Source organism: Pelodiscus sinensis, chromosome 1, assembly GCF_052426305.1.
Source record: "Pelodiscus sinensis isolate ZL-2025 chromosome 1, ASM5242630v1, whole genome shotgun sequence".
Lineage (NCBI taxonomy): Eukaryota > Metazoa > Chordata > Testudines > Trionychidae > Pelodiscus > Pelodiscus sinensis.
The window spans coordinates 199,442,093-199,462,187 of record NC_143052.1 but is presented as its reverse complement, the minus strand read 5'-3'; the positions used below and the strand labels follow the sequence as shown (position 1 = coordinate 199,462,187).

At 44.0% G+C, this 20,095-nt stretch overlaps 1 protein-coding gene across 9 annotated transcripts in view; it reads right to left on the bottom strand.

The window, feature by feature from the left end:
• CASK (calcium/calmodulin dependent serine protein kinase) overlaps positions 1 to 20,095 on the bottom strand; it is a 357,337-nt gene that overhangs the window by 172,580 nt on the left and 164,662 nt on the right. The window lies entirely within an intron of this gene.

The following is a 20,095-nucleotide window of genomic DNA, read 5'->3' as shown; positions in this document are numbered from 1 at the left end:
CTCCTGAAGGAAGCTTATGACAATGGGGAAGGGAAAAGGAAGCAGTGCAGGGGGTGTTGAGGAGAATGGGTCAAGGGGGATAGGTGGGGGGCTGGAGGAGATGAGATTGTGGGGGGTGAGAAGGTGGGTGAGGCAGCAGGAGCTAGTGACGATGAGAAGGAATACAAACGCAGTTCCCCTAAAACTGACTGATTTTGTTTCAGTTTTTCTAAAGACCCTAATGCAGCAGAGTACTTAAACATGCTTAAGTCCAAGCATCTCAGCACTTCTACAGATTTCAATAGGATTACTCATAGCCTTATAACTAAGCATATGCTTAGGAGTTTGCTTGCTTGGAACCTTAATGTTGGAATGTATTATGATAAATAATAACTAAGAACTGGAAAGTCACATTATTAAACTTTTGAATGTTAATAACAGAAGTGGGTCAGCTATGATAGTTCAACCTAAATTCAAGTTCCTAACCTTGAGAACCAAACCCAAACCATTGCACAACTGTTATGAGATTTGAAGTTCTGAATTGACCTATCATAAAAATAAACCTGAGCTGCGAAGTTGAAATCTGATTTTCCCCGCATGGCATGAGTCCCACATGGTGGGGTTGGGCTTCAGCATGTATTTTACCTTTGTGAGGCCCCTGCTTATCACCCCCTAATGTTGGCCCTGCACTTGTGACCCTCTCTAACCTATCCTGAAATCTTGTCTGGGAGTCACCATGCCCATAGTATATAGAACAGTATAAACAAGTCATTGTTTAGCTTGTACTGACTTTGTTAGTGATTTTTATGTAGCCTATTACAAAACTAGACTAGTGGTTCTCAAACTTTTTGGCCTGCGGGCCACCCTGCTCAACACAGATCTTTCCATGGACCACCAGCCAACCACCCATGATGATAAAATTAGTGCAGGAAGGGATGAGGATGTGGGATCTGGTCGGGAGGCAGGATGCAGGAGTGGGCAGAGGATGGAGAGTCTGGGAAGAAGGTAGGGTACAGGAGTGGGGGGCAGGGTCTGTGCAGAAGGAGCAAGGGGGGCACTTATCTGGCTCCATGTTTCCTGCCGCTCCTGGGCACCATCCCATGCTGCTCCCATTGGCTGTGATTCTGGTCAATGGAAGCTGTGGGGAAAACTTCCAGGTGAGCTGTTTCCTGCATTGCTGTTCCCTCAGCCGGGTGAGCGGGAGGAGGCAGTAGCACATGGAGACACTGCATTCCCCTGCAAGCTGGATCTAGCCCATAAAGCTTTCCTTCTCTGCAGCGGAAAGCCAGTGCTGCAGCCTTGTGTTTGGGTGGGTGGGGGAGGAAGAGGGCTGGAGTGCCAGCACAGTCTCTGCACTCCAACGTGGGAGCAAGCCTATGGCCCACCTGCAAAATGACAGTGGACCTCTAGTGGTCCATGGACCACTCTTTGAAAACCACTGAACTAGACTAATATCTACATGAGTTGACATATTCCCCTGGAAGACCACTGCCTATCCCCAGAGATGCATGTACCTATGGTCAAGAATCACAGTTTCAAATTGATCTAATACACCCATGCAACCCAGAACTTCTTCATGTGCAGTGCTCTTTTAAAACAGTCTCGATGTGCTACTGCATAGTACTGTAAAACGTATCAAAAGTAGCTCTAGAAATCAAAAACTCCTTTGTCTCTTGAGTACATACTCTGAACCTTGCTGCATACCCCCTTTTTAAATTGAGTCCACTCACTATCTGCAATACTAATTGCCTGTGGGGGACCCAAAAGTATTCTACAAGCTAGCACATCTACACAGATATGAAATGGAAGCAACTTCTAAATATCAAAGATAGCCAGGCTGTCATTTTCAGGCAGGAAAGGTCTACCTTATCCCTTTAAATAAAAACAGAATTTCAGGTAGGCTATTAGGTAAATAAAGTGTCTGGTAGCTTGCCAGAGGCTAAACCTGGCAAATCACATCTGGCCCACATGTCACTTACTGCCCACCCCAATATATGACAATCCTAACAGGCATAATGCAATTATTCAAACTGAATTTGGCTAAGACACCAAGATCATTCCTTCTACATTTGTGAAGTGTGCCTCTAGATAAGAGACTTGAATGACAAGTAGTTTCAACCTCTATTTTACATTTCATCCCAAAGATGGCAACCAAGAATATGACTGGGCACTTGTACTCTTAATCATACTGAATAGTACATTGACTTCAATACAAATAATCTTGAAGTGTTATTCCTCATGACAACCAGATCGTGACACTCTTATGGATGTTCAGTAAGACCCTCACTAATATCAGTGGGATTCCTGCAGAAATATAACTACCTATATACTTTATGGGTCTTATGTTGCTCTTTTATTGAAGTCAGGGGCAATTTTCCCATTGATTTCAATGTATGCAACATCATGACTATTGGGGATATTAAAAAGTGGGTAAATGTGTAATGAAAATGCTGAAAATCTCAATGTTTACATGGTCACACATACCTGCAGCATGGGGCAGCAGCCAGCTCCCCAGGAAGCAGTGCATGACAAAAGCTGGCTTTTAAGCCAGCTCCCAGTGCAATACTGGCTCAGCTCCCCAGGAGCTGGCTGCTGCCCGCTACTACCTTTGCTTTAAAGCCGGCTCCTGCCTGCAGGCCTGCTCCCAGGGTGATGGTTCTGAACCCACATTGCTGCCTCTGATAGAAAGCCAGCAGCATGGGGAGGCAGACAGTGTGCATCACCTACCACCACACACTACTCCCAGTGCACACTGGCTCCCACCTGCAGCCCTTCTTCCAGGAAGCTAGCTGCCACCCCACATTACTGCCTCTGATACAGAGTCAGCAATGCAAGCTGGCAGCCGGTGCACATGGTTACATGCACCTGAAGCACGGAGTGGCAGCCGGCTTCCCGGGAACAAGATGGTAGCCTGTGTATAACCATTAATGGTAACCAATAGACCCAGGCTTATCAGTTAACCGTTTAAATAATTATACTTTCACATCCCTAATGACTATGTCTGCATCTTTCTCTTAATTTCATAAACACATATTCTCACATTATCTGTAGCACATACAGAGACGAAAGGTAAGTAAGGAAACATTTGTGCATATTCCAAACTTGAATTCTTTAATAGCGTAAACAAAAAACAGGACTATGTAGCACTTTAAAGACTAACAAGATGGTTTATTAGGTGATGAGCTTTCGTGGGCCAGACCCACTTCCTCAGATCAAACTGTGGAAGAAAATAGAGGCATGACCATATATACCAAAGGGATACAATCAGAAAAAGTGAACACATATAAAAAGGACAAATCAAATTTCAGAACAGACGAGGGATGCAGGGGGGAGGTAAATGTCCGTGAGCTAATGATATTAGAGGTGATAATTGGGGAAGCTATCTTTGTAATGGGTAAGGTAATTAGCATCTTTGTTAAGACCCTGGCGTAAAGTGTCAAATTTAAGCATGAATGACAGTTCAGAGGTTTCTCTTTCAAGTCTGGTGTGAAAATGCCTTTGAAGCAGTATGCAGGCAATCAAGTCATTGAGACAATGCCCTTTCATTGAGAAACTGTTTTTTCCTTTCTGATACTGTCTGATATCCGTTTTGTGCGCATTGATTCTTTGGCGAAACATCTGAGACGTCCTGGATTGTGCTGGGGGCTGCAGGCAGCATGTGACCTAGGGTGGGTGGGGCTGCCCCTGCAGCGCAGCGTGGCAAGTAATTTTTTATTTTTACAGGTTGAGATTGGCCCCAATCAGGTCCAAAAGTACCTTAAAACCTTCTCCTGGAGGAAAAGTTATCCCATGCAAAGTTTGGTTGCGGTAGGTCTTATAGTGTCCAAGTTATTAGAGCACAAACATACAAACATTCTCCTTTATATATTAGATAAAACAAAGGCCAGTTCTTGAACAGCTGAAGTGAATAACTTTCCTTAAACAACCATGAATTTAGTCCCAAAAGGGAGAGCAGTCTTGAAGCACTGTTTTCGGCAACGGGGCCAAATCACTTCCTGCACTGGGAATTCCAGCAGGGACAACCTATGAAAAAAATATATAAAAGGGTCTATATGTTACACTGTACGGGTGGAGGGGGGACTCCTCAGAGACGACACTACAGCTTTCTTGATCTATATAAATTTCTTGCATACTCCCCTGAAGCAGTGGTGAAAACAATGTGTATCAGTCACCTGCAAGACCTATCTCCTCCCCTGACACAAATTCATGGACCAACTGAGAGATAACCATAGAGTCTGGGCAAGAGATGACAGGACAACAAAATGCAATAAGGCCCCTGCACAATGTAGACAGGGACAGATGCTCGTACAGAGAACATATACAGATAGAAGAAGAAGAAGAGGGCTCCTCAACTCCCAGAGCATAAGAAAGGCCATACTGGGTCAGACCAAAGGTCCATCTAGCCCAGTAGCCTGTCTGCCAATAGTGGCCAGTGCCAGATGCCCCAGAGGGAGTGAACAGAACAGGGAATCATCTAGCAATCCCTCCCGTCACCCATTCCCAGCCTCCGACAGAGGCTAGGGACACCATTCCTACCCATTCTGGCTAATAGCTATTGATGGACCTAATCTCCATGAATTTATCTAGTTCTTTCTTGAACCGTTAAAGTCTTGGTCTTCACAACCTTCTCTGGAAAGGAATTCTAAAGGCCAACCATGCACTGTGTAAAGAAAAACTTCCTTTTGTGTTTTAGACCTGCTATCTATTAATTTCATTTAGTGACCCCTAGTTCTTATGTTATGAAAACAGTAACTTTTCCTTATTCACTTTTTCCACACCAGTCATGATTTTAGCAACCTCTATCATATCCCCCCCCTTTAGTCTACTCTTTTCTAAGATGAAAAGTCCAAGTTTTTAAATTTCTCTTCATATGGGACCCATTCCAAACCCCTAATCATTTTGTTGCCCTTTTCTGAACCTTTTCCAATGCCAATATATCTTTTTTGAGATGAGGTGACCACATCTGTACACAGTGTTCAAGATGTGGGCGTACCTTTTTTAAATTATTGCTAGCATTTTGTTTGCTTTTTTGACTGCCACTACACATTGAGTGGATGTTTTCAGAGAACTATCCACGATGACTCCAAGATCTCTCTTGGGTAGTTAAAGCTAAATTAGTCCCCATCATCTTGTTGGTATAGTTATAGTTGGGATTATTTTTTCCAATGTGCATTACTTTACATTTATCAACATTAAATTTCATTTGTTCAGTGAGATCTTTCTGAAGCTCTTCACAGTCTGATTTGGTCTTAACTATCTTGAGCAGTTTATTATCATCTGCAAATTTTGGCACCTCACAGTTTGCCCCTTTCTCCAGATCATTTATAAATAGGTTGAATAGGATTAGTTACCTCTCTCCATTTTGAAAACTTACCATTTATTCCTACCCTTTGTTTCCTGTCTTTTGACCAGTTATCAATCCATGAGAGGACCTTCCTATGACAACTAACTTTACTTAAGAGCCTTCAGTGAGGGATCTTGTCAAAAGCTTTCTGGAAATCTAAGCTCACTATATCCACTAGCTCCCCCTAGTCCATGTTTGTCGACTCCCGCAAAGAACTCTGTAGATTAATAAGGCATGATTTCCCTTTACAGAAATCATGTTGACTTTTCCCCAACGAATGTTCATCCATGTGTCTGATAATTGTATTCTTTACTATAGTTTCAACTAATTTGCCCAGTACTGATGTTAGACTTACCAGTCTGTAATTGCCAGGATCAACTCTAGAGCCCTTTTTAAATATTGGTGTCACATTAGCTATCTTCCAGTCATTGGGTACAGAAGCTGATTTAAAGGATAGGTTACAAACCACAGTTAATAGTTCCACAATTTCACATTTGAGTTCTTTCATTACTCTTGGGTGAATGCCGTCTGGTCCCGGTGACTTGTTACTGTTAAGTTTATCAATTTGTTCCAAAACCTCCTCTAATGACACCTCAATCTGGGACAATTCCTCAGACTTGTTACTAAAAAAAGAAAGAATGGTTCAGGTTTGGGATCTCCCTAACATACACAGCCATGAAGACTGAAGCAAAGAATTCATTTAGTTTCTCTGCAATGACCTTATTATCTTTGTCTAGGTCTACACTATAGGTTTTTTTGGAAAAAGCTATGCAAATTGCGCTCTGCAATTTGTGTAGCTTTTAATGATCGCTTTTCCGGAAGAGGCTATTCTGCCATTTGGCCCAGTATAGATGGGGCCAAAAGGCAGGAAAGCCTCCTTTTTCGGCAGAGCCCTTATCCCTCATAGAATGAGGGATACAGGACTCCCGAAAAGGGCATGTTTTCTCGTCCACAAAAAAGCACAAGAGCAAATGCGTTCCTTGGATCCAGTGGAGTGTTTCCAGGATACCTCTGGTACCCTGGAAAAACCCTGCAGTGTAGACGTACCCTTTGAGTGCTCCTTTGGCATCTCGATCATCCAGGTGCCCCACTGATTGTTTAGGAGGTTTCCTGGTTCTGATGCACTTAAAGATTTTGCTATTATTTTTTGAATTTTTGTCTAGCTGTTCTTCAAACTCCTTTTTGGCTTTTCTTATGATATTTTTACACTTAATTTGACAGAGTTTATGTTCCTTCCTCACAAGGATTTAACTTCCGCTTTTTAAGCGATGCCCTTTTCTCTCTCACTGCTTCTTTTATGTGACTGTTAAGCCACGGTGGCACTTTTCTTGTTCTCTTACTGTGTTTTTTAATGTGGGGTATAAATTTAAGTTGAGCCTCTATTATGGTGTCTTGGAAAAGTTTCCATGCAGCTTGCAGGGATTTTGCTTTTGTCACTGTACCTTTTAATTTCTGTTTAACTAAACTCATTTTTGTGTACTTTCCCCTTTCTGAAATTAAATGCCACAGTGTTGGGCTACTGAGGTGTTTTTCCCACTACAGGGATGTTACATTTTATTACATTATGGTCACTATTTCCAAGCAGTCCAGTTATATTTACCCTTTGGACCAGATCCTGTGCTCCACTCAGGACTAAAGCAAGAACTGACTTTCCCCCTGTGGGTTCCAGAAACAGCTGTTCCAAAGAAGCACTTTTCTTTAAGGTATTAAGAAATTTTTTCTCTGCATCCCATCCTGTGCTGTGCTGATGTGTAACCAGTCAATATGGGGATAGCTGAAATCTCCCACTACTAGAATTTTTTAATTTTGATAGCCACTCTAATCTCCCTTAGCATTTCATAGACACTATCTCTATACTGATCAGGTGGCCAATAATATATCCCTACTGCTCTATTCTTATTATCAGAGCATGGAATTACTATGCATAGAGATTCAATGGACCATTTTGCTTCATTTAAGATATTACTTCATTTGATTCCACATTTTTTTTCATGTACAGTGCTACTTCTCTACCAGCATGGCCTGTTCTGTCCTTTCGATATATTTTGTACCTTGCTAGGACTGTGTCCCACTGATTGTCCTCATTCCACCAAATTTCTGTGATGCCTATTATATCAATATACAGGCAGTCCCCGAGTTACGCGGATCCGACTTATGTCGGATCCGCAGTTACGAACGGGGCCGTTCCTCTCCCTGGTCTCCAGCAGACCAGGGAGAGGAAGCAACGCGGCGGAACACGTGGGCAGCGGACAGGGCTGTCCCTGCCCACGCGCTCCGAGGCTTGGCTCTGCTTTGCCCCCCCCCCCCCCGTCCCCCTGGTCTGCAGACCAGGGGAAAGGGGGGGGGCAAAGCAGAGCCAAGCCGCGGAGCGCGCGATCAGCAGACCAGGGGAAAGGGGGGGGGGGGGAAAGCAGAGCCAAGCAGAGCCAAGCCGCGGAGCGCGCGATCAGCTGACAGCGGCTGAATCAGGACGCCTGGGACAGAGCAGCTTGGGTGCTGCTGGGTTGGTCCAGTAGCGCCGAGGAGCAGGCCGCGCTACTGGACCAACCCAGCAGCACCCCAGCTGCTCTGCCCCAGGCGTCCCCAAGTCAGCCGCTGCTTAAACTGACCAGTGGCTGACTACAGGAAGCCCCTGCCCCGGGCTTCCTGGAATCAGCCGCTGATCAGTTTCAGCAGCAGCTGACTTGGGGATGCCTGGGGTTCTTAAGTTGAATCTGTATGTAAGTCAGAACTGGCGTCCAGATTCAGCCGCTGTTGAAACTGATCAGTTTCAGCAGCAGCTGAATCTGGACGCCAGTTCCGACTTACATACAGATTCAACTTAAGAACAAACCTACAGTCCCTATCTTGTACGTAACCCGGGGACTGCCTGTACTCCTTTAATACGAGGCACTCTAGTTCACCCATCTTCTTATTTAGATTTCTAGCATTTGTGTATAAGTACTTCAAAAATTGATCATTATTTATCTGTGTGCAGATGTGTTAAGACTCTTTTTCATTTGATTGTTTTTCATCTGATCTTACCCATACTTTATCATCTTCCATCCTCTTTAATAGTGCATAGAGAATCTCTATTAATAGACCCTTTCTAAAGAGATGTCTCTGTCTGATTCATGTGCTTCTCCACATAAGTCAGCTTTCCCCTACTGTAGGAGTAAACTGAGGTAGGCCATGGTATGCTTGCTAAGAACTCTCATTCATTTCCTAAATTTGAGGCCAGGCCTGAAAACACACAGAACAAGCAGGTGCCATGACCCTGGTCGCCCTGGCAACCACATTCCAAGAGGGCCTCACTCCGATAAGGCCCTGGCTGGTATCAAAACAAACTTCACAGAAGTCATTCTCACTGTTTCCTTTAAATCTAGATAATAAACCTGGATCCCAAGGACCATGCCAACGAGAGGCAGTAATCATTCTACAGTGGATGCATCATAATTTCAGCAAAGAAAGTTGCCATCAACATGTCTTTTGTTTATGTTGGCTTATTTAGCTTGTTAGGAATAACTACCTGTATTATTGATAAGATGTTTAATTGGTAATGGGCAGAGATGCTGTGTAACCTTCGTAGATTATTGGCTTATGTGCTCATTATGTCTTGCCACCAGGACCTATGAAATTGCTTCCACTCTGCCCACCTGCTGCCTATATAATTCATTGTAATGTTTTGATTAACTAGTGCTCTCCAGGTTAACCCTTGGTTGGTACTCCACCAGCGCTGGTGCATAATAAATCCTCTGCTTGTTTTCACCCACATCCAGAGTGTCCAGAATTATTCCCTACACCTACCCTTAGTTTAAGAACTGCTCTACGACCTTTTTAATGTTAAGTGCCAACAATCTGGTTCCATTTCGGTTTAGGCGGAGCCCATCCTTCCTATATAGGCTCCCTCTTTCCCAAAAGTTTCCCAATAAATCTAAACTCCTCCTCTCTACATCACTGTCTCATCCACGCATTCAGACTTGAAGTTCTGCCTGCCTACCTGGCCCTGTGCGTGGAACTGGAAGCATTTCAGAGAATGTTACCATATAGGTCCTGGATTTAAATCTCTTTCCTAACAGCCTAAATTTGGCTTCCAGAGCCTCTCTCCCACCCTTTCCTATGTCATTGGTACCTACATGTACCACAACCACCAGCTCCTCCCCAGCACAAACACATCTATGTTTCTAATGACTGAATCTCGCATTACTAATACCTGCCTTTTCCTAATGACTGGAGTTCCCTCCCTCTGGAGAGGTAGCCTCAGTATGGCAGCCAAAGAATCACCATCAGAAAATTAAGCGCCTTCTCTTTCTTTTTCTCTTGTCACTGGGTATAGTGAGGGGGAAAAAACGCTGCTGCAGTTAGAATTTACCCTTTGATTATTAGCTTCATCTTCACTGTAACAGTCAAATTTTATTATTGCAAATGACTAAAGTTAGTGGGGGAAAAAGTTCTTGTTTTTTTAACAAAACATGCAAACATTCTATAAGTAGGAATTTTTTTTCTGGAAACTATAAAATCTATTGTACAAAGACACACAAACTGAAAACAAAACAAAACAAATTCAAATTAAATTGTAATGTAACATAATATAGTGAAAATTTTTTTCTCTGACTACCACTTCCAAATGCAGTTTAAATGTAAAACCTGAATTCTGAAGTCAATGTTTTCATAACCAAAATAAGCTTTGTTTTCTGTTCTACATGTATGATAAAATGAGACCTCTGGAGGTGGCACACAAGCCCATTTTCAGCAGCACGTGGGGTGGGAGCTCAGCCCTGCCCTCCTCCCCCAGAGCCGCTGGAGAGCCCTCCCTGTTTCCTGCAGCAGGTTAGGCTGCAGTGGGAGGAGGCAGCACCAGGGCTGAGGCTCCTTAGCAGCATCTCCAGGACCAACCCAGGACTGTGTGGCTGTGGCAGAAGCACCTACAGCACTGGCTCAGGACCGTGTGGCTGTGGCAGTTGCTGCAAGAAGGCGTGAAGCTAAGTAAGCATCCCCTCTCATGGCCAGACCCCCCCATTCCAATCCCCCTCACCCTCCTCTCTCCTGCCAAGACCCCATACCCCTAGTTTGCTCTTACACCCTCCCTTGTTCCTGCACTCTCCCTCCTGGCCAGACACCCTACCTCATACACCTCCTGCATCTGCCACTGCTCCTGCACCTTCCCTCCTAGGCCACACACTACACCCTCTCATGCTCCTGTTCCCTCCACCTAGCCAGAAACCCTACTCCCAGCCTGCTTCTGCAGCTACCTTCCACCCAGACCTCGCAACCTCTCACCCTTCTGCGTCCCACTTCCACCCCAGATCTTGCACCCCATCCTTATCCCACTCATTGGCAGCCCTGTCACACACTGAACCTCTTATTTTTGTTCCTACCCCAAAGCCTATGGAGGACTATAAAATCCACTAACTCCTGAACCCAGAAAAGTAAATCTGGCCTATGGAAAACTCTGAACCTCAGTCATCCTTGTCCCTTCCCCTCACCCTGTGAAGCTGGAGCACCAGAAGAGTGAAGTGTCTCAATTAGGGGCCACATCAGTGAGGGTTGGGGGGTTCTGGAGGAGGGTTTTTTTTGCTTCTTGTTGTGTGGTCCCCAGCTGATTTTTCTGTAGGTCAGTAAAAACGGTTTCCCACCCCTGCCATAAATAAAGAAAACTTTAAACCTTTTGTGTTGAACATATTTTTAAAATGAAGTTTAGTTTATCAAACACTTAATCTGTTAAAATAATTGAATTAAATCATTCTTCCTACCTGCAGCTGGTTCAGAAAAATACAGTCACCGTACCCAGCCTGCCCTGCTCCCATAGATCTGTGAATATGTTAAATCTTGGCATGCCACTTCGGAAAGGATGCCGACCCCTGGTATATCCCTACTCATGAACTCCCGTGACTGTGAAAATGAAACAGACTTTACTGGGATGTGCCCATCATTTTTGCAAACAGTTGGAATTTTATGACCCAAAATGAACAAGTCAATATTAACTCCTCTGCAACCTATATAAATTAATATTTAAAAAAAACCCACAGATGCATATCTTCTTCTTGATAATATCATAACCCCATGTAAGGAGCTACTACATAATGCATCAGCAGGAAATGCTGATTCTTGATGTTACAGTTTTAAAGAATAATAAAAAAATGCCTTATGGCTTTCATTTGGTAGTGCGTCCCACATTTAACAGCCAGAGTCTCCAAGGACTCACCTCCACTGCTTCCTTTCAGGTTCCCAGAATGGAATCTCCAATATACTGTACTGTGTATTAATGACTGATTGGTTCTCCTTAATTCCTTATTTGCTTAATTTGAGCCAGCAGCAGTTTCTGCCAATAAAAAACCAAGGATATGTTCATAGGCTCATTTACACTATTGCAAGCTATAGTACTTCCTCTGGTGCGTCAGAAGTTTAATAGCCCTATGTTTAAACATAGTAGCAAAATAAAAAAAAGAAAGTTCACAACAAAAAACATTCATTCATGTAAAAAAGGGTGGACTAATTATTACTGTTTTATTTTGCCACAATATCCAAAGGCTTGAGTGGTAAGTTATTTTATACAGAGACCGTGGTTGTTAAATGTGGGAACATAAAATGGCACTAAACGAAGCACATGGATTTTGACAACAAATATCCACAGTGCTCCCATTTAAGATCAGACAAGATAGCTTCATTAAAAGATGGATATCTTCAAAGGACAAATATTATTTCAAAGTCTACCTGTACTGAGGAAAAGGCAACTGCAGTTTCACTGAGATGCACATGGTGTGATAAAGTCAGGCTAGCGGGCTACAAGAGAGTAGTGGAGGGAACATTTATTAGCCCAAGATTGACTAGGTCTCTATTCCCAAGGTAGACAAACAAGGGCTGATCCAGAACCAGCAGGAACCTGCTAGGATCAGTCAGAGCAATCACGCCAACTAAAACACCTGGAACCAATTAGCAGGTTTCCCCAACTCAAAGGAGACAGACTAATTAGAAAACCTGGGGGTCAAATAAGAACCAGTTGAGACTGGTTTAAAAAGTCTTCTATTTTGTTTACTCAGTGTATGAGGAAGGAGCTGAGAAGAGAAAGTGTGGTTGATGGTCTAAGACAAGAAAGTGCAAGCAGATACCAGGAAGAAAAACCTCCAACAAGGACGCTGCTGGGGAAGGCTGTGGGGAAGTGGCCCCACACTCACACAGCTGTTACTAGAAAGCCGTCACGCAGCTGTTGCTAGAATCATTAGACAGCTACTATAACAGGATCCCTGGGGTAGAGGGTGGGCCTGGGGTTCAATCCCCCTCCCCACATTCCCCATTTCAGGAGTAGGAAGAGACTGGCTTTGGAACAAGGGTTTATTCTACCCTATACTACTTGGTGTGGCCACAGAGACTATGAAGTTTGGTTTCCCTTTTCCTCATGATGGCCAATGATGAGAGGAACTCAAAAAACCAGCAAGCCAGTGTCTAAATTGAGGGCTGCTGTGAGCCTCCGAGGCAAGTAATCCACCTGAAAAGTGCAAGACCCACTAAGGTTAAGGCAGGAGCAATATCACAGCAGGTAATGCCACAGCACAGAAAGCCTTTTACATATTCAGACATTATTAAGCAATAGGGCTATCAAGTGACCTGCGTTAACGGCTGCAATTAATGCAGGACAGGATTAATGCATTAATCCTTTTAATGCATTAATTGCAGGCATTAATGATGCGCTGCCTCTTTGAAGTGCCGCTCTGAAGCCCCAGGGTAACATCACAATGTAGTGGATTTCCACTGGAGTGCTGCTGAATTTAAAACAGTCTCTTCAAAAGTGATTTGGAAACTGGTAAGATGCTGCATTTTCCAGTATTGCTAAGCCACCAGGATGCGGACTACATTAATCTGATGATGTCATTTCTGGACAGGATTCTTCAAAAGTTCCTGCAGAGAGTTCCAAGAATGTAAAAGCACTGAAGACATTATCCTATTTATAAAGAGCCCTTTAATGGTCCAACCAAATGGCACTTGGTGCAATCAAGCAAAACCAACTTCTCCTGATGCTGAAAAAGCAAAACTACAGCAGGAGATCACTGATTTACAAACAAAATCAAGTGCTTAAGGTGTTGGCACACAAACTACATCTGAAATTTTCGGCACAACCCATGTGCCAGATTCCAAGTAATCACACTTGATAAAAGTGGCATTAAACATCTTAACTATGTTTGGCTCAACATGCATAAGTCAACATTCTCAAAAATGAACAACATTAAGTTGCTTAATTGCACCATTTTGCCTGATAATTATCTGTGCAATTGCCTCAGTCTTGCCTTGATTTAATGTACTCCAAACTTGGAGGACCTGCCACTTTCACCACTGATGGTATTAAAATATACATGAATAATGTATAATTATATTTTAAATTTGTATTGCCATATAAAAAAAAAAATCACATGTTCAGAAGTGATACTAGTTTTAACAATATTTCCCAGTAATTATTCAGATCTCTAGATCTATGTGCCTATCATAATTTTATTTGACAAAATTTACCAGTTTGTGCTTTTTAAACAGAAAGAAATGTTTGTAGCAGGAGTGAGTAGTCATTTAGGTAGTTGTAGCTCTTATGTAGGTTTGCAGCTGAAACCCCACTGTGTGAATGGTAACAAAAAACCTTAGCTTGTATACATTTCATCAGTAGTTCAATAAATTCTGCAAGATTATCCTTCTTTGCAGATGAGAAAATGAAGTGAAGTGACTTGCCCAAGGTCACCCAGCAGGCTAGTGGGAGAGCTAAAATAGCATCAGTCGAGTGGTCTTTCTACTAATACAGTTGCCGTGTGATTTCTCAGTACTACTCCCTCTGTATATATGTTTTGTTAGAGTGAAACTGAGATAATAGTCGTATTTTGAAATGTTTACAATTTATAGATGCTAACAGGACCAGTGACAGGAAACTTACCCACACTCTGTATCCCAAAAATCTTAAAATAACTATAAGCACTTTAGAGTAGACTGATGAGTCTCTTCTCCTCTACTCTACTTCCTATCCTGCCATTCTGTGCAATAGGTAGCTCTGCCCCCAACATTTCCATCTTCCCATTCCCATTAAGTCATCAGTGAGCATGTTAGAAGCTATAACCACATCAGAAGTTGTTCCTTGTTGTCTCTGGTTCCCTAGAAAAGCTGCACACTGAGCTGGGACCCTCACTGTTATCCCGCCCCCTCAGCTGGGCCTCCTCCCCCTGCTTCAGCCAGGCTTCCCCAGCTCAACACCCAAGGCAAATGTGACACAAAACCCATTCAATTCCTGGATTTCAGATGTTAAAAGCTGCATTTTTCAGTGCTGCACCCTATCTCACAAGATCCTAGCTCACATGGAGACAAGGAAAGGAGCTTGGACAGCTCCAGAGTGCAAGGATCCCCCTCCCCTCTGATCCTAGGACACACAGGGAATATTTACACAGCAATTCAACACTCAGGGTGCAGGGTTTAAAACTGCAATGTAGATGTTAGAACTCAGGCTAGAGCCAAAGCTCTGGACTCTATGAGGAGGGAGGCTCTCAGAGTCTGGAGGATAGGTCCTGAGCCTGAATGTCTACAACCTCCCAATTTTAGAATCCCAGAGCACAAGCTCCATAAACCTAAGTCACATGACCCAGATCAGTTGTGGTTGTTGAGTTTCTCCAGACATATCAAAAGGGAGCAGAGAGATGGGCTGCAAAGGGGTAGGGCTTCTTCATGTCCCGCCACATATATGTAAGAGGATAATTTAGTATTCATAACTCTTTTCTTCTTTTTCTAACCCTGGTCACCCTTTCCCTCCCAGCACACATTCGTATGTGCAATCTACTTTATTTTCAAATTAGTTTTTAATGCCTTCTGAATTATTCACAGTATTCGGATTACATTTTGTCAAATGAGATGAACACAAAAAACCTTTAACCAAGGCCGATTTTCCCCAAATATTTATGGTTCAGTCTCAGATTTCTGCTCAACATGGGTTTCAAACTTCAAAGTTACTAGAAACTCATCTTCACGAAATACTGATATGTAGCTGACTTGGGAACCCTTGCTCAAATGACCCCAAATGTGGATCTGTAATTCCACCCTAAACGCTCACGACTCTCAACAATTTCAAGACAATCCATATAAGCCTCTGGAATTGAGAGGACTTAGAAGAATAATCTTTTAAGCAAGAAAGGCTCTTTTATACTCTTATATAGAATTCAACATTAACAACTACTTTCTCATATCCAAATACCGAGGTACAGACTAATGCGGCAAGGAGGACATTTTTGGAACAATAGAGGGAAAGTATTTACGCATTCATCAATAGCACAAGAAGCTCAGACAGATGTTAAGTGGCCCATTCACTCAGTGAGATAGTCTCAGGGCATATCTTCAGTACAAAGTGACCTACGCTAGGTCAATTTACATTTCCCTGTCCACACTACCCTCCTGCCAGTGGTGTGCATCCTCACCAAGTGTGCTTCCACCAACAGAAGAAAAGCAACATGCAGGGCTGAGGGTCAGGGCTCTCAGCTCTGTGCAGTTCTTTGTTGGGACCTCTGCTGCCTCCCTGGGCTCTTGTGTCCCTGCTCTCAGCCAAAAGCAAGGTGAACAGCTGCTCTGGGCTTCTTGCCTCCCTGAGTGGATTACCTTCAGGCAGCAGCTTTGCTGAGAGTGGAGAGCTGGGGGCATTTCTTGTCAAATTTAGGGCTCCAACATGGAACCCTGCAATTGATAATACAGCCAATGTAAATATTGAAGCATCTACACAGACTATGGCTACGTCTAGACTGGCAAGATTTAGCGCAAATACTCTAAACGCAAGAGTTTTTGCATTAAGAGTATTTCAGTAAGAGAGCATCTATACTGGCATGTGCCTTTGCGCAAAAGATTTGCTTTTGTGCAAAAGCATCCGTGCCAGTGCAGACGCTCTCTTGCACAAGAAAGCCGATGGCCATTTTAGCCATCAGGCTTTCTTGAGCAAGTAATTGATGTTACCTGTCTACACTGGCCTCTTGTGCAAGAACACTTGCGCAAGAGGACTAATCCCTGAGTGGGAGCTTCAGAGTATTTGTGCAAGAAGCACCGATTTCATACAGCAGAACGTCAGTGTTCTTGCGCAAATACTCGCGGACAGTGTAGACAGGTACGCTAAATCTTGCCAATGTAGACACAGCCAGTGTGTTTCCCTAACTGCACTGATGAGTCCCACACCTCATGGATATTGAGTTATGATGTTAGTGTAGTATGGCACTTACATCAGCAGGACAAAGCTCTAGTTTGTATACTGATACAACTAGGTCAATATAAGCTGCCTTAAATTGACTTAGTAGTTCAATGTAGACCAGGGCTTCAGCTGACAGAACACACCCATGGAGATGAATACGGCAATAGCTCTGAGACATATGAACTGCTCTATTAATGCTAGTGGATGTTTCCACCCCCTCCTCAGTGCTAGAGAGCCCATGGTATGTAGTAAACATGACAGTTTTCAACTGCTCATCCCAGTCTCAGCAGTGTGCTCTTGGTACATGCTCCCAGAACACCTGGGAAGGGCAAGCCTCCCGCCTGAAACCTGGTTCACATAATGGGAGACAGACCACCGTTGATGGCCAGGGCCCACCAAATCTTAGCACACACATGAATGTAGGGAGAGGGCTCAGACCCACCCCCAAGAGAGGCAGCCCTCTAGTCTAGACACTGGTACATACATACAAGGGAGAATGTTGGGCTGACAGGCACCCTGCACCTATTCTCACATGGCCCTTCTGCTACTCACCCCATCTCCTCCTGTCAAGTGTCTCTGCCTTCCTATTCCTCCTATCTTTCACCCGCTTAAAACAACTGCTTCCCCATCACCTGCCACCCATCCTCATTTATCTCTCTCCCATTGCTACAGCCCTAAAACTTCTCCCACATTCTCCCCTTCCCTCCCAGCAAACATCTGGATGTCTAATCACCCCATTTAAAAAAGGAAGTTACTTACCTTGTGCAGTAATGATGGTTCTTCGAGATGTGTGCATTGTGGGTGTTCCACTGTTGGTGTCGGGCTTGTCCCAGTGCAGCAGGTTGGAGTTTTTCTAGCAGTGTCTGATTGGGCGATGCATGCACAGTAGAGGGTGCGTGCCATTTGTGCCTTTCCAATTCATGCTAATGGCCCAAATTCCTCTCCATTTTTGTGTGTACACCCTATTGTGCGAGTGTCAAACTGAAGAAGAGGGGAGGAAGGATGGGTGGTGGAGCACTCACAGGGACACACATCTTGAAGAACCGGCATTATTGCACAAGGTAAGTAACTTCCTTTTCTTCAAGTGATATTCCTGTGGATGCCCCATTGCTGGTGACTATGTAGTGATAATAAATGGTAGGTGGGCTTTGGATCAACACTTATACATAGATGAAAGACTGCATTGCAACAGATTAACCTGTCTCCCTGTGTGTGAAGATTGCATAGTGTCTCATGAAAGTGTGACTGGATGACCACGTGGCTGAGCAGCAGATGTCCTTAAGTGGGATTCCCTTCAGGAAGGCTGCTGATGTAGCTACAGCCCAAGTGGAGCGTGCCCTAGGGGGCAAAGGGAGTAGCATTGGATGATGCAAGACATTATCAACTTGGAAATATGTTGCAATGAAAGTGGCATTCCCCGAGAGCTCTCACAACCTAAACAAATAACGTCTGTGCTTTGCGAAAGGGTTGTGTCAGGTCAATATAGCAGGATAGTGCCCTCTGGACATCCAGAGTATCTAGAACAGCCTTCTCTCGAGAAGCATGAGCCTTTGGATAAAAGATAGGAAGGACAACAGGCTTATTAACATAGAAGTCAGAGCAGACTTTAGGCAAGGAGGAGTGGGGTCAGAGGAAGATCGTGTCTTTATGAAATACAGGGTAGAACCGTGTTGTGAGAGCAGCAGTCTCACTAACTCACCACGCCGACGTGATTGCTACTAAAAACACGATCTTTGCTGTTAACAGTGAAAGCAAGCATTTGGCCAATGGTTCAAATGATGGTCTGGTTAGTGTGTTGAGTACTGACTTCAAGTCTCAGGTGGGATGAGAGGTCTGCGGGGAGAATTACGGTTAAGCAGTCCTTTAAGGAATGTTTTTGAAATAAGGCGTGCAAACACCAAGAACCCATCAATCAGAGGAGCAGCCTCTGTCAGAGTAGCTAGGTGTACTCTGAGAGAGGAAATTGACAGGCCTTGTTTCAGATGTAGGATGTAGTTGAGGATCATATGAAAAGGTGTGGCAGATGGTTGGATCCTGTTACTCACACACCAGGCTGTAAAATGCTTCCATTTATAGAGGTAAGTATTACGAGTGGCCTGTCTACATCGAAGTAAGATACACTTTACTTGTGAGCATTATTTTCTCTGCTTCTGAGAACCAGAGAGGAACCACACCATCAGATGTAACATTTCCAGCTGAGGATGGAGAAAGGTGCCTCCATTCAGAGAAAAGATCTCGGTGGTTCGGAAATGGGTAAGGAGATCAGAGCAACATCTGATAAAGGTAGGGAAACTAAGTCTGTCTGACCCACGCTGGGGCTATCAGGATAACTCAGGCACTGTCTGACAATCTTTTAGAGGACCCTGGAAATGAGCAGAATCAGAGGAAAAGCATAGTAGAGGTGAGCATCTCACGTGATAAGGAAGACATTGCTCAGTGATCCGGGTCCTATACCTGCCCTGGAGCAATACTGGGGGCACCTGGTGTTCTGGTGTGTCGCAAAGAGATCTACAGATGGGAAACGCCATTGGTGGAACAGGCTGTGTGAGGCACATGTATGAATTTCCCACTCATGGTCTATTGCAAAATGTCCGCAGTAATATTTTTGACCATAGGGCGGTATGATGCAATGATATGGATGTTGTGGATACAGTTCCAAAGATGCACCCATGCCTCTCACAGAGGGATTGAGAATGAGCACCACCACCCTGACGATTGATGTAAAACATCATGGTGACGTCAGTGAGGATGAGGACCATAGAGCCCCGGATGTGCTGAAGAAAGTATCTGCAAGCACTGTGCACAGCATTGAGCTCCAGCAGTTGATATGCAGCTGGGACTCGAGGACAGACTGTCTGCCCTGAATGATGTTGTGCTACAGGTGTGTGCCCCAACCAAAAAGTGAGGCATCTGTGGTAATCTGGGTAGATGGCTATATCAGGTGGAATGGGACACTGGCGAGGAGGTTCTCTGGATTGGTCCATCTCTGCACCAGAATAAGAACTGTTGGGGGAATCAAAACCTGTTCGCGCTCCTGGTGTTTGGATGGGGTGTAAATTGAGGCAAGCTGAAGACACAAAAGTGCAGACATGTGCCGGAACTCATATGTCATGGTGGCTATATGGCTCATGAGCTGGGGACAGGTTAGTATTGTCACAGTGGGACTGGATGTAATGACCAAAACCAGGCTCCTTACGGTGTTGAAACGCTGGTTTGGAAGGTATGCTTGTGCTGTTGTGCAATCCAAACAAGCACTTATGACCTCTAAAGAATGGGGAGGGGAGGTGGAGGTAGGAGAGCATAGGGTGGACTTTTGTTTATTACAAGGCTGAGAAATTCAGAGAGACTCTCGGTAAAAAGAACCATGTCCTTTGTGTCTTATCAGGAAGGACCTTCTATGAGGCAATCATCCAGATAAGGAAAAATCATACTGCCTTTGCGACATAGGTATACTGCGGTTATGGCCAGGGTCTTCGAGAAGACTCTGGGGGCAGAAGTAAGTCCAAAAGGAAGAACTCGGTATTGGAAGTGCTCTGAAGCGACCCTAACTGGAGAAAACATTTGCGTGATGGGTGTATGGTTACATGTAAATAGGAATCCTGACA